The sequence below is a fragment of the Cavia porcellus genome, unplaced genomic scaffold, assembly GCF_034190915.1.
Source record: "Cavia porcellus strain 051 isolate PalLab524CR breed Dunkin Hartley unplaced genomic scaffold, mCavPor4.1 scaffold_18, whole genome shotgun sequence".
NCBI lineage: Eukaryota > Metazoa > Chordata > Mammalia > Rodentia > Caviidae > Cavia > Cavia porcellus.
The window spans coordinates 52303578-52319598 of record NW_026947501.1 but is presented as its reverse complement, the minus strand read 5'-3'; the positions used below and the strand labels follow the sequence as shown (position 1 = coordinate 52319598).

At 45.3% G+C, this 16021-nt stretch overlaps 1 pseudogene; it reads left to right on the top strand.

Moving 5' to 3' along the window:
- Positions 1–459: 459 nt before the first annotated feature.
- Positions 460–13822, top strand: LOC100712654 (mitogen-activated protein kinase 6-like; annotated as a pseudogene).
- The last annotated feature ends 2199 nt before the right edge of the window (positions 13823–16021 follow it).

Genomic DNA, 16021 nt, shown 5'->3' with positions numbered 1-16021 from the left:
GAGCTCAGAGAAGCTAGTCTCACAGCTGCTAAGTGATAGACCTGGGTCCAAATTTCACTGATCTCTTCACTGGTACAGAAATGTTTACATCAACCCTGCAAGGTAATATTTACGGGGAATCGAGGACCAATCATCAAAGAAAGCCTTGTTCCTTATAAGCTCCCAAGGTAATAAATAGATCCTTCACAGCTGTAATTCAAACACTGAAAATGCCAGCATCATCAATCAGAATGTTTTCTCCCCTGACAAAACTCATTTATTGTTTTATTGTTTCCTTAAGGTTATAATAATTATTAATTATGACACACATAGGTTTTTCAGCTCTTCCATGGTCAGGTTTCACTCCATGGCTGTTAAACTGAAAAGTGCACAAAGAAACACACTCTTCTCAAATCTCCCGCCGATTAAGAGGAATCAGACAGATGATTCCCCACTGCGGACATAATGAGAATGGCGACTATGACTCCCGGTGACAACTCTGCTCTCTACTTTGGTGGATGTGGAGACAGGGTTCCCATGCTCTATGATGAAGGCATGGCCAGGGACCAAGCTGGCCACAGACCTCATGACAGATATGAGCAATAAAGACTGAGGCCATTCCAGGATACAATTTTTGATACACTGTTTGCCATGTTATATCTAAAATAGCTCCTGGGAATAGATGATCCCAGGCCTTGCTATACAGTGCTCTTAGTGACAAACTGCTCCTTGCAGATGAAAAAAATATTGTCATTTGATGAAAGAGGCAGACAGACAGATGGACAGATTCTCAAGCCGTTTCCATAGGTTTGCCCAAAAGGCCAACCAGAGCAAGTAGCTATTCTCCCTGTTTTACTGAGGAAAAAACTGCGGTCCTATGAAATTAAGTCATTTGGAAGGTAGAAAGAGTAATTTAGGCAAATAGTAACTGACTATATCAGAAAACTCAGAATTCTAGGCCCTCATGGAACTCTAACACTCTTGCTCTACTCTCAGCTTGAGCAATGGCAAAATTTTGTTGAGTGGATGAATATTTTTAAATGTCCCTTCTACTTTCTCTCATGGAGGAAGGAAGTGACAGCAGTCACATGCATGCTGTAAGGAGAGATATATGTCAGGAAAAGAAAAGAAAGGCTTCAGTTATAAACTCAACTGTTTATTCCCCCCTGGACTCTAGTTAGTGGTAAAATCCACAGAAAACAACAAGCAAACATAAACAACACAACTGCTTTGCTTTGGGGACCTTTGTGACACTTTGTGGCTGCCCCAACCTGCAGTTTTCTAAGAAATCTGTGTTACAGTTACACTTGTGTCAGTCTGTTCCCATTGTTGCTGAGCGAGATGTGGATTTCAGATAACTGCCCTGAGAAACTGGAACCCCATGGAATATGTGCCTTCCTAGGATGGCTGAGAATTAATGATTCATCTTAATTCTGTACAAGTACACAATGCTGAACTTTCCAACTGCCTCTGGGATCACTGTCTAGTTATCAATGAAGGATAGTCAGTCCAGACCTAGTGAGCTCCACTGAATTCTTTTGTATATTTTCCTCAACAGTTTGTCTTATCTATACTTTTTTTCTCATCTCCTTCTGTAGTTTTTGTCTTCTCTGGACCTTTGTATCACAGTGCTGCTAAGATCATAAGCCAAGAAATTCTGCCTGTGACCTCAGCATTCTATAACATGTCCCCAACAAAGCTGGTGTGTCTGGCAATACTTTCATTATCCCACAAATATTCCTGAGTGGCTGTGACTACAGAGGCAGCTGGTACCTCACCATGAAGTACACACAGACTAGTGGGAGATGGAGATAAGTAATTAAACCACAGGGCAGTGCCACACAGAGCTGGGACAGCAGATAGGATGGGGCCATTAATCAGATTCTCTGGGCAGAGAAGGCTTCCTGGAAGTGACATTTGAGCTAAAAACAGACTACACACAGGAAATGAATCTTTTCCTTTTATCTCTTTGTGGGTGAGTAGTTGGTTGCCGGTGATGCCATGCCTATATCAATCAGCTTCCAAGAAATCAAGCAGAGTCTCTGGTTCTTTTCGACCCTACCTCTCTCCGCACATAAACAATCAAACTTGCATCATTTGTGAGTATTTATAGATGTGATTTGGGTGCTGTGGCTACTTGCTCAAGTGGAATCTTTTTAATGCATGAGCCTCAAGAGGAATCACATCAGGAGGTTCTCCCGTGCTTGTTTGTCTGTTCGCTGCTTTTGTTTAGAGCTGGAAGTCTTGCTAAACTGTCAGGGCTGGCCTCAAACTATCAACCCGCCTGCCTCAGCCTCCTGAGTAATTAGTGATAGCATGTACACCCCAACCCAGCTCCTGTTTTGTTTGAGAAATTGGAATATGTGCCTTCCTAGGGTTTGCTTGGGGTTTTTGAGACCAGGTCTCAATATGTAGCTTAAGCTAGCCTCAAACTCACTGTGTAACCAGGCTGGCCTTGAACTTAAATCCTCTTGCCCCAACCTCTGGGGCTCCAGACTCACAGGTAGGCAGCACTGCACCCAACTAGCTCCTGGCTTTGTCAAGGTGGTACATTGCTAATTGCTAGGCAGTACATTTTATGGCTTTCATCTAGAAACTATAGCAGACTTGGGACCAAGATGGGCCATAAAGGACTATTAATCCTTTGTCGGCTACAATGTTTCAGACTCAGTGTGAAAAATTATTTCTGCTTGTGTCACCAAATAGGGCACATGAGACCCAAGAAATTAACAAGAAACAAACCAACCACCACATTTCACATGTGGACATGAAGGCTTATCCAGATAAGGACAGATGAATTTAGCAGAGACCTAAATTACTTTTATTTTTAGTTTTCATGCTTCTCCTCCACACTTTCACTCATCAAAGATGCCTTTGCAATACACCTGTCCTATTTCACAGGCCCATCCTCGGGGCGGATGTATCTATCAAGTTATTCAGGAAAAAACCAGAATGCATGGTTACTAGGGATGCAATGTAAAAACTTGTCAGTGCCGTGGCCAGTGGTGCTTCCAAATATATGCAAGACATTACTAATTTTTTTCACCCCAAGAAAACCCTAAAATAAAAGAGAAACCAACAATCTTGCTGGGAATGGGCGGCCTTCCTTGTATTGTTAGAACAGTCAGCAATGCTTTGTGGCAGCAGAAGTCTCTGCTAAGATGGTTTTAAGAAGCTTGGAAGGATTGTTCTTTCCTTGTAAGTGACTTAGCCACACCACTAAAGCCAACTCGCTTGTTTATATTGTATTCGATGTACACTCAGAGGACACGATGGATGAGAATTGCGTGCCAGAGAATCATAGAGCTTTGAGAATTTGCTTTTTCTTTTTCTTTTGTGAATCTGGTGCTTGTAAGAGATGCTGGATCAACAACTATGCATCTGAAATTCACCCATGTATGAAACCAATCTCAGCACTTCAATTGCAGATACTCTATCAATGCACTGCAAATAGAATAAAACCCTCTACTCACATAATGCATCTCAAGCCATGACTCAATTCCTGGGGTTATGGGTATCTGGACAACAAAATATATGCTACCTTTTCGTGCCTCAGGTGTTTCTTTACCTTGTTTTAGGGTAACTGAATATTTCCACTATAAGTCAGTGCATCTGTCAGAGTCCAGTTAGGAAAAAGGAGGAAGATGAAGAGGAAGAGTGAGGAGAGGAAGAGGGGGAATGCAGGAGAGGATGGGGAAGGAGAAGTAGAAATGGAAGATGAAGCAGAGGAGGAGGACAGAGATGGAGAGAGGAAGAGACCCCCAGGGACCAGCTAAGGCCCTGGCTGGTGCTCCCGAGCTTGCATCTGTGGGTGCACCTCTCTCCTAAGCTGCTGCTTCTGGGAGCCCCCACAGCTGCAGGCAGGAACTGCCCCACCCCCACTGCTCTTGCAGCTGTGACCGACACCTGCAACAACTGCCACATTCGTGTGGAGAGAGACAGAAGCAGGAAGCCCCCCTCCTTCCTTTGGCTTCCATCCCACAGTGCCTCCTCCCTGCAGAACCTAATAGAAATCCAGCTGGTGGTGCAGCCTGGAATGCAGCCGGCCTGCCCTGGCAGCACAGGGCAGGCTGTAGAAAGGCAGCTTGCAAGAAGGCTAGAGGTGACGGGAAACAACCAGCCGGGCGTCCAAATAAAAAAAACATACTTGGCATTCTTTCAAGATAAACAAAGAGATCTGTCCTGGAAAGATGAGAAAACCTATAAAACCTGTCCAATCTTCCAGCCACAGCGCGACTCACACGCACTCTAGAACATACCTCTCCCGTTCCCATTGCTCCTCAAATGTATCTCGGCAGTGTCCTGGCAGTTGTCATACCAGTGTCACTTGTAGGGACTTCTCTATCAATCAGTGGTGTTGCCCAGAGCCCTCAGCACTTTGAAAGATAGAGAAACAGTCGGGACCCTCGTGTCTCGTGCCTGCCAGGAGCTGAGCTGTGCTCTCTCCCACGCAGTGGTCTCTGGTAGATTCCTTGCTGTCATCTTTTTAGGGCCTGCTAACATCCTCCCAGACCCAGCTTGATGGCACCACCCCAGGTAACCCTCCTATACCCCAAGCTGGGAGAAGGACCCACACTCAAGGCCCCTACTCCTACCAGTGCATTTCCCATGTAATATCTCTTAGTTTTTCCAGGCAGGCGTGCTACATGTAGGCTGAAGGGAGGACAAGCTTAAGAGTGCCCAGGCTTTGAAGTGGCTCAGTGGGACCCAGGGGAGCTGGACCCCACCAGATACAAAGAGTCCAGGATGCCATGATGAATGCGACCCTTTTCTCTGCATCTTCATATGTGAGAAGGGCTGGGCACAGTGCTTTATCTGCTGATTCATCTGGCAGCTTCATTCAGCTGTTACACTGCCCGAGGGCAGGGACCGTCCTATTCATCACCATCTCCTACACACTTGAGAGCCTTCCTACAAACGGTCACCTAAGAATGAAACAGAAGTTCATAGAAAGAGAAAGATTTGATCTGAGCCTGGAAGAACAGGAGTAGGATTTGGAACAGGTGTACGGGAGAAGAAGATAGGCATTACAAGAGAAGGAGCACACATACTCAGGGTCACAGAGGTCACAAAGAGAGCAGCGCATCCCTGGTGTGCCAGGTACTGAGGCAAGATGGCCTGGCCCAGACGGAGGGCATGAACAGAGGCCTCATGGGGAAAATGGCAGGCCACAGAGTTTGTACCTCTTGCTTGGGTCTTGGGTAAGAGGATACCACTGAAGATTTCTGAACAGAGAATCAGCATTATAACAAAAATATTCAGTGGTGAATATTTTAACATGAGGTACTGCACGTGATAAAAAATATAAAGACATAAATAGTCAGATGTGAATTTTTCAACATAAACCATATGGAAAAAGGACAAATTTGGTACAGGAAATCCTTTGACATTGGTCCCAGTTACAGTTGTTATCATATTTCTACCTATATAAAAATTAAGGGCCAGGGATATAGCTCAGCAGCACAGTGCCTGGCTGGCAAGCACAAGATCCTGAGTTTGATTCCTGGCACCAAACTGAATAAATAAAAATTAAAAAGTCATATAAAAATCATCAAAAAATTGACTGAGCAGCTACATCATGTCTAATCTATATATCTCTACTAAAAGCACTAATAACTATTTGCTCACTGTTTTTGTTTTACATTCTAAGTTAAACTTTGAAATGCTTTAAGATTAAAATCACATGGCTTAATGTAGGATAAAGGAGAAAGAGATCTCTCCAGGACAAGACTGAATGTTCTAATATTAACGCCTCACAGGCAACTGAAAATGACATCACTTAAGAAGAGAAAATTAAGGTGTCTCTTCAAAGAAAGAATCTTCTAGAATTATGAACACTCCATTCAATAGACTCCTTCAAGCCTACAGCCATATAAGGAGTTTAGGAGGACAGATACAGTGTTTGAATGCTCTTCAAAAATAAAATCTTAGAAGTATAAATAGCAGCTTCCAAGATAAGGTAGGAGTACACAGTAAGCCTATTTTTAAAAAATCTTTAAAAGTCTTTTTGACAGAAATTTGTTTTACCTACTTAACAAACACTCCCTGAAGATGAGCTTCAGGAGAGTGACCTGCCTCTGCCTCTGAGCAGGGACAGAAAGGAAGATCGATGTTCAGATCTCAACCTGGAGGCGGCAGGGCACTCAGCAAGTCCTTCCCATATTGAGGAGTGGAAGAACCATTTTAAGAGAGGGATGCAAAACCTGAGTGCAGTTGAGTCACACTCAGAGGTGCCTTTCCAGAGGAACCTGAGTCTTGCACCTGCTGGGTTCCTGTTCCCTCTTGGGGCGCAGGCCAGCTTCTGGCAGCTCACTCTGATGTGTCATGCTAACTTATTTCACCACCACAACACGGGCTCCAGCCTTTCATCAGCAAGGACACTTTGTCCCTGTGGACTCCATTATCTGAAGCTTTTACATGCCAGATGAGTGGGATTTCCTGAGTGTCACTCTCCTGTTGTGAATCCAGGTGTACACAGACACACAGTCAGATAATCAGAGTATGCTCTGGGAGCACGGCACGCTTATCCCAAAGAGCACACTACAGAGCCCTAACACTTGGACCCTTTCCCATGGGGAAGCTGTGGCCCAAACTGGGACCAACAGAACTCATCAGCTCTCACTTCTAGTGGCTTAGAGACAAGGTCATGAAGGATTGCGAGCTCCTGTAAAACGTGTGCAGGTTTACGTGTGCAAATTCAAACACAAACCATAAAAATACTCTAGGCTCACACCTACACGCCTTCTCCATGATCCATGGTATGTTATGTGTTCAGATATTCTGCATTCCTGACACTCATGTGTTGAAAAGAAAGTAGGTAATTATACTTGATTTCATTTTAAACTCAAACTTCAGACATTGCATATGGAGCGAAGAAGGGGCAGAGAGGCCACATGTGAAAAACCCATGAAGGTAGCCAGAGATCCTGAGGCCAAGGTCCGAGAAATGTGTGGCTTTCCAGTACAGTGTCTAAAACTATCACAAAGAGGGCAAAACATGATCTGTGTCTAGTAATCGTGAATATAATACTTCTGTTTCATTCTTTTTATCAAAAGCCAAAATGCTATAAATGACCAGATCATGCACATAAATCCTCTTTCAGCATATATTGGAACCACTTACACCATATTACTTTTTATTATTTTTCTAATTTTCTAACCTGAATCCCATCTCACCAGTCACCAGTGTGTGCCCATTCAGCTGTCACAGAGAGGGTGCCCTTTGGAATTAGAACTTCCTAGTATGGACTCTGACATTTCTGGTTTGATATGGATTTGTCATCCTGGACTTATAAGGGAAAAAGTATAAAAACTTCTGCTAATAGAAAAATAAATTGCAATTGTATTGGAAAGTGCCTAGAAGAACTCACCTCCAATGAGAACTGGATTTTTTTTTATTAGAAAAATCTGATAAGAGTAGAAAAAAATACCTAATCACCTTCCTGGTGTTTATGTTTTATTGTTTAATTGGCCTCCTGTAGAGACTTTTGCCCCAGGGAAAGTACAGTCCACCCAGAAACTTGGAATAATTGCTCCTTTCAGTGCAGTGCTTCAATTTCAAGGTAAACCTTCCCTTGCCAATTTCCTCCTCTCCCAAGCACAAAAGGAAAAGTTACTTCTCATTACAGTCACTACTTGACTCGGTATCATATTTTCCTGTTCAACACATATTGCCAACTGGTTTCCTTGTGCTAGGTCCAAGTCCGTTGCGGTACACACGGTTGCACACAGTTGTTTATCGTGTGCAGGGTGCAGGGGTAGGGGCGGGAGGGTGGCAAGAAATGAGGCTGCAGAGCCATGGGGCAGGGGTCTGATTCTTTCTGATGTTGTTGTTGCTGTTCCTTTTTAAGATGCACCAGTGCTAACATAAAAGCATCTGGATGATGTTCGGTCAATAACAAGAATCCAGAGCCCTTTGGGGCATGATCTGGTAGACGCTGTGGGTCAGGAGATGTGGGGGACAGTCCCTTTGTGGGTGAGAGGAGCTGACTGATCCTGACTGAGGGCTGTTGAGGAGGCAGACGAGAGAAGCAGGCAGATATGGCATGGAGATTTTTGAGCCCAGTATCAGAGCTATGCCAAACCTTAAAGCACGGGGCTGGGGGTTTAGCTCAGCGGCATAAGCGCCTGCCTTCAAGCAGGCGGTCGTGAGTTCGATCCCCGGTACCGATAAAAATGAAAAAAAAAAAAAAAAAAAAAAAAAAAGACTACATCCCAAACCTTAAAGCAGGATTACCTGGAGGTCTTTGGTGATTACGGGGGGACTTCAACCCCAGTTCCGCTGACTCTGACCTTCAGGAGATGCATGTTCAGTGGTTTTCTCTGGCAGGGAGGGAAAGTAACATGAGAACCTACAAAAAGGGTCTGGTGACACAAGCAAGGTGCAGGACGATGGAGGGGGACACAGAAGCACTGGGGTTTACCTGACTGATCCAGTCTGCTGGTCACCTTCTGGAGAACCATGCCCATGGCACAGCACTGGCTTTAAAGGCAACATGATAGTTTGTCAAGGAGGTGGGAGGAGGTGAAAACAGGGAGCTCGAGTCATGCCTCTGCAGAGTAGTGTGAAGGCTTTCTGGTTTGGTTTTTCAAGGTAAGAAATATTAACAGGGAGGAAGAGGGCATCTAACCGATGAATCATGATCTCCCCCATGACCGCCTGCATCTTCTTCCTTGGCACGTCCTTTCAATCTTTCTAACCATTCCTGAGGCCTCTGCTATTTTTCTGTAATCATAGAGGAAAACAAAATAATGTAAAACTAGCCATGTTTACACTTTGCCAAATATCACAGTAAAAACGTTATGCGTGTTTTAAGATCATTTCATTTTTACAACCTAAGAGGTTGGGGCTCTCATTCTGCCTGTTTTACAGATGAGAAAACTTAGGCAAAGGAAGTTAAACATGTAATTTACATTAATTTGCACAACTGGAGAGTAGCAGAGCTGGGATGCAGCCTGGGCAGTTTGCCGGAGTCTGTGTTCTTAATTACGAGACAGGCTACTTCCATCCTCTGAAAAGGTTAAAAAAAGAGCACAAGGAGTTTTGCAGGAACTAAACACAATTGTGGGAAGCTTTCAGACATGTATTTTACTGATGTACTGGATCTTTTAGACACAGGCTAAGTTCAGTATCACTATTGCTTCAGGGCAAATTATTATGTAGGAAGGCTAAAAAATCTGCCAGTGTTTTAGGTCTAGAACGAGAACTCTTGGAGGGAGAAGACACCTCAGGTCTCTCTGGGCTGTATCTTCTTTTACATTAGAAGAAATGATTACCCACAGAGTGCCTTGGCCAGGCCATGTCATGGCCAGGAGCCAACTAAGACTGCAACTCAGCATGCAAAGTCTGCCTCCTGCACCCAAAGGAGCTGGAGGGGAGGTGGCAGAGGAGAAAGTACAGAGGGAAATGAAGGACACAGCAGGGGTGAGGCCGAAAGCCAGAGCAAGCTGGCCTGCTCTGGGACTGCGGCCCCTGTATGCCTCACAGAGTTTGCATGAATTTTTCTGCCACTTACCACAACTTGTCCTTTTCTTTTCCTCTTGGGTCTTACACTAACTATACCCACAGGATGATGCTGTAGAGGCCTCGCCCAGGTGCGCTTCATGGATGCTTGTAATGATCTGATCCATGCATGAAGGCACAACCCAAGGAGAAATGCAGAGGAAGTAGCCTGCAGCTGTCCACTTCATCTCTTGGGGACACAAGCCTGGGTCACTTTGCGGAGTCATCTTGGATCCTAAGAATAACACAGTCTCTACTCATGACAGCACCTGTGGGGTGCTAGGCCTGGTCTTTGAGGAGGTACAGTCTCTCTTTTTTAATAGATGCTCCTAGACGGGAAGCTGAAGCTGCTAACTTTCACTTCTTACTCGTGTTTCACTTTGCCGCCAACAGAGATGCAGTAAGGTGAAGACACTAAATGTGTGTCTGTTGCAAAAACAACTTTCCACCAAAAAAAAAAAAAAAGAAGAAGAAGAAGGAAAAAACCTTATGGTGCAAACATAGTTATTCCCTAAATGGCTCTACACATAGGCCAAGAAACAAAAAGCACATTTTTCTAAATAACCATCTCTCCCAGAAAGGTTACAGTTTTTCTGGGCGATGTTAAAACTTATAAACAGGAGAGAGAAAAATTACTACCACCCAGTGATCATCTTGTGCATTCGGCTTGAAGCTAGGTTACAGTTCGAGGCCATTTCTATTTGTAACACTAAATTTAATGACTTCAGGGAAATATAAAAGTGCCCCTTTTCCCGTGCAGAACAGTTCCTGGCTCAGCTCTAACAGCATGCAGAACATGTGGGTGTTCACACTGTGCTGACGAGGGACACTACAGCCATCCCGTGCAAAATCCCCCCAGATTTCTTGGGGGAGGATTCTCTCATAGCTGAACACATGCTCCCCATTGTGGCTTGTTATTTCCACTCAGGGGGTTCACTCTATTACAGAGTGTGTGCTTCTGAAGGACCCCACACCCTGGGGGGTCAAAGGGCTGTCCGTGAACACACACAGATCATCCAAGCCAGTGATGAGCACCTGAGCACAAGGTTAAATGACAGCCCCCCCCCCAATCAGGGGAACAGCAGGGAGTCTTGGGGACTGTGGGACAGGCCAGCACCCATCTTGTCTACAGAGATAGCTGCTATCCAGCTCCAGCCAGCGGCCACTCCTGGGAATGGACGCCCAGCAGCACATCTTCTGCTTTTGCAGAAGAAAGACATTGAAATCTTGACTCCACTGCTGCTTTCCCCTTTTTGTAACTAACAGGAAGACCAGATGGTATACACTTCCCAGCTGCATCTTGCTTTGGGACCCCATTTTCCAACTTTTGTGCAATTCTCCTAGTTACCAATTGTGGGGGACCATGAACTATAAGTCTAGAGGCCCTCTAAGGCTGTCCTAGTCTGGACGGCTACCCCTACCCCAGGCCTAATAAAATAGCGGTGAGCTAAGAGTCCTTGTCTTGCTCATCCTAAGGCATTGACCTTGTAGCCCCCTGTTATGCTTTACTAAATTGTCTTGGTCTCTTACTTCACCCTTTGCCGTACCCCTCATACAGACAGTCGAGGATCTTAGCCAGGTCCCCGGTAACCGCTGTCTTACATCTGAACCAAGGGACTGCGTCTTCAGGCCTGGCTTGAATCCTGGACCTTGCATTCAGCATCCCAGCCACATGTGAACAGATGGCTCATATGTTATTAATATATGTGCTGCACAGTACCATTTACATAGTACTACAGATTACGTTAACATAGCTCCTACATTAATATACTAATAGTAAAATGTATATCCTACTACATTAATACAGTATATATTATTTTCATGACAAATATACTAATTTTACATATTACCTATTATACGTATCATATATAAGTACTTAGAGAAGCCAAGTTTTCATGTCCTATTTTATAAAATCAACCACTATCTTAGTCAGCTTTTCACTACTGTGACAAAACACCCAAGACAGGCTACTTTATGAGGAAAAGAAGCTTATTTAGCTCACTCTTCTGAGGGCCAAGGTCTAAATAAACATTGCGGCCCTGGCTCTCCTGATGGCTGCTTTGAGCTTTGTCACCCACCACGTGTGTTTCTGCCTGTGTGCATTCTTTCCCTACGCAGCCACCAGGAGTAAATCACAAGGATTATACCCCAATAATCTAATCTAATCACTCCTCAAAGCACCACAGTAGGATTAAGCTTTCTGTCTCTTAATAGCATTAACATAAAGCCCTGGGTATTAAACTCATGTGTACATGTGTATGTTGTGTGTGTGTGTGTGCATGTGAGTGTGCGTGCGTGCATGTGTGTGTGTGTGTGTGTGTGTATGTACAAACCACATTCAAACAATAGCAGCATGGCCCAGGGAGCTTCCCAAAGCCTGGGTCCTTGTTTGTTTGGTGTTTTGTGGTCAGGCTTCTCCCAAGCCAGCTGAGGCAGACAGGAAAGGAGTTGAGATTGGTTAGTACCGGGAGCAGCGACCGAGTGGATGCTGAAGCCCGGGTGTGTTTTCTCACTTTCTGTGTTTCTCTCTTGTTTTTGTTGCTGTCTGAGCCATTCCGACCCTTGGCCTAGCATGCATTTTTCCTAGGAACTTCTGCCCCTTCATACGGGACAGAAGGTGACTAGGAAGGGCTCTGGGTGGCAGGAAGTGGCCCGGTCAGCTTGGGAGTCTGTTTTCTTTCCTTCACCCTCATGGCAGCTCTGTTCTACCCCAGACCTGTCCAGGCTCTGTGGCAATCACATAACATTCAGCTTGTTTGTTTGCTGTTTGAGCCCGGGTCTCTCTGTGTAGTTCAGGCTGGCCTTGAACTCACTTTGTAGCCCAGGTTGACCTCAAACTCACAGTGATCCTCCTGCCTTAGCCTCCTGAGTCCTAGGATTACAGGCTTGCACCACCATGTGTGGCTTTATGTTTATTTTTTTAAAAAGCAAGTTATAGTCAACCTATAAAACACAATTAGATTAAGTGTGCCCTTTCTCCTGTACAATCTGCTCACAGTCTAAGGGGAACTTGAACCTTCTATCTCGCCTCCCTTTTTCTGCCCTGACCCTTAGGTGAGGGTTTGTCTCTCTGCTCTTCTGCGTCCTCTTCCAGAGCCCAGACAGAGCCCTACCTTCCAGATTCTGACCCCATTTGCTCCCAACTCCCCTGCTGGGTCCCAGCTGTGCATGAGGGTGCAGCATTGCCGAACTAAGTGGACAGCTGTGAGGATTCTACACACCGGACTTCCTGGAGCAGGTGCTGACACTTAACCCCTGGACCAGCGACACAGAGGAGGCCCTGCCTCACCTGCACATGAGCACACGTGCTTTCCCAATGCATGATCCCATCTCCACCTCTCCTCTCCACGTGGAGGATGAAGTTGGTGATATTTTGATCCGAGATGCAACTCATGGTCACATTTACAACTGGGAAAGATACCACGACTGTCGCTTTTCTGAGCACGATTGGTCTCTGCCCAACAACTTTGATATTGATGAAGTTCAGCTTGACCCAAGAGCCCTGACTGATGTCACTGATAAAGAAGAACAAATGGATCCTCAAACTCCTCGCTTGGAGACCAAGAGAAGCACCTGGAAGATCCTGCTTTTGATACCGATTACACCACTGAGCCTTGCGGGCAGCACGCAGATCACAGTGAAAAGGAGCATGGTGACCTGGAATGTGGTCACCCGTGTAACTACACAACAAGGTCACAGTCACACTTAGATAACTTGGTTTGGAGGGAGAGTGAAGTGAACCATTACTATGAGCCCAAACTTATTATAGATCTTTCCACCTGGAAAGAACAAAGCAAAGAGAAACCTGCTAAGAAAGGCAAGCTAGTCAAACTCTGAACGGGGCAGACAGCACCTGAAGAAGCATCGAGAAGCTGGTGGAAAAGGACAGGAAAGAGAATCAAGGGTTTGATTTTGATTCCTTTCTAATGGGATGTATTCGATTCAGTGCCCAGCATGAGCCCACTGGTGTCGTGGACAAATTAAGTAACTGGAATAGTATTGTGTCCCTGTGAGAACGGAAAAGCTTGATCTCCAACTCAGTAGGCCGAGAGGAGGAGAGAAAGGTCGGATCAGCCTGGCTCAGCTGGAAGCACTGTTCCGGTTCTCCCAGCACTCACCAACTAGGCCTGCGGCGAGGTCAGAAGGACCAGTCGGCCGGGCAGGAAAGCACATGAATGGCTTGGACAAGTTCTTTAGCGGGAGAGAGGATGCTGAGCCCCTAGAAACTGAGAGAGCAAGGACCAGAAGCTTGGGGAGAGAGGAAGCAAGGAAGGGTTTCTGAATGTAGTGGGAATTCCTGCTAAACTGGCAGCTGGAGGCCATGTGCCCAGGCCACCACTGATCCCCAGGACAGGGGTAACACTCACAAAATCTCTGTGCCCTCCTCTTGCATAGGATGAGGATGTTTACAAAGTAAAAATCCTGGCTCCCTGCTGAGTCTCTCCCTTAAACTTCTAAACTTCTCAAATTGACACAATGTATCAACCATCACAGTCCCATCAACTTCTGCCAAGATTGTCTCCATCTACCAAAGTGTTCATTTGAAACAAAGTACTCACTGTGCAGGAACTTGTATTTTAGAGGTGCTTGATTTATCTACAAAGAAAAATTAGGAATTACTTTATTACAATCTTTATTACAGTCTTATTACAGTTTTAAGTACTTTATTACAGTCTTAAGTGTATTTATTTAAAAAAAAAACAACTGTGTTAGACTCATGCATAAAAGTAACTGAGGTACAATATTATTTTAGCTCAGAAGTGATATACATAAAATACTTTTTATTTTTACTGTGTATTTTGACTGATTTACTGCCCACCCCAAGGCAAGAATGAATGAAATTAGTTTAAATGTGGCATGTGTCATCACAGTGTCTTAGAATTTGTTTTACCTAATTTGTTTTATTGAATACTGCCTATATCTTTGGCTATCCTCTTTAAAGGAAAAGAACAAATAAAACATAGCCAGCAAAAAGAAATAAGCAAAACAAAGCAAACACAGCTAATTCTAACTTCATCAAAAGAAAAATACAGTGCATGCATGTGATGATGGAAAGTCTCCTGTTTGGAACCCACTGAAAGGCAGGTGGGAGGTTGGTGGGGGAATTCTACTTGCATTTTCGGCTGTCCAAATGGATGTTTGTTCACAGGACCAATGAGTCCCCAAACCTGACTTTCTTCCAAGTCTAGATTTCCCCACAGGAGCATAGAGCTCTGCCGAGCATTGTGCTGGGCTGCACCCTCCTGGGTGAGGTGTCCCAGGTCTTGCTTGCTTCTTCTCAGCCTTTAGCCTCCTCCTGCCCTGCCTCATCAGTGACCCTGAGGTCAGGTCCTCTTGCTCCTCAAGCACCTTGTCCTTTCTCCCAGAGTTCCCACTCCCACTTCGGTGCTGATCCCCACACCTGGCTCAGAGCCGCCTGCTGCAAAGGATCTGACTGCCCATACCGTAGACAGAGCATCTGACATGGAGCAGCCAGCACGCTGTCTGTCTCTGCACACAGGAGGGCCCAGCTCTCACCTCTCCTCTGCCATGGTCTGGGTGTGGCTCATCTCACTGGTCCCCAGTTGAAGCTTGGTCGCTAGTGTGGCAGGGTTAAGAGGTGACCTTAAGAGGTTAAGAGGTGACGCATTCTCTAAGAGGCCCTGCCTCTTAGAGGCAGTGATGTCACGAAGGCACTAACCAGCCTAGCTCTTCTGGGACCTGGTTTTCATAACCTTAAAAGAAGAGGCCTGGCCCTTGCCTTCCCAGCTTCGGGCTTCCTATCTCACCAGGTGACCCCTCTTGTGCCTGCTCCTGTAATAATGGCATCTGCCATGAGATCCTTGCCAGAGGCCAGATACCACCACCAAATGTCAGTCTTCAGCCCCTCAAACTGTGAGATAAATCTTTACTTTATACATTGTCCAGCCTCCGGTATTTCATTAGAACAGCAGAAGACAGCCCAGGATGTCCTCCCAGCTTCCCCACTTGCGTGGTACCTAGCTTGCTGTTCACAGTGACTGCAGCTTGGATCTCAGGCCTCTGGTGCTCTGTCTTTTGGCCTTGTGTGCCTTTTTAAGCTGCTTTGGTTGGGGCTGGACATCTTGCTTCCTACCTCCTGTGCCTTCATTATGACAATGCCCCTGGACCTCAGCCTTTCGGCAAAGTGTTGCAGAAGCCCCTGACCTCCGGCTTCAGTGTGATAAGGATACATCCGGGCTTTGCAAAAGCCCACAACCAAGAACTGGAGCCCACACCTGGGCAACAGCCAGGAATAAGAAGGCATGCTTTATTGCAGAGGAAGAAGGTGGAAAAGCACCTGACGCCCCCTGAAAGGGTGATCTCCAAAGCCTGCCCCTAAGGTGCTGGTTCCCACCCTACACGGTACCTCACGCACTTTATCCCTCAAAACACCTGAATGCTCTTGCTGCTTTGTTCTTGTGCCATTAAAAAATATGTTTTTAAGTTATAAGGGACTTAGGAATTGAAGATGAAACATGAAATAAGAAAAGAAATATACTTCTTTATGATGAAAACCTCGTTTCCTATAAGGCATATGGAA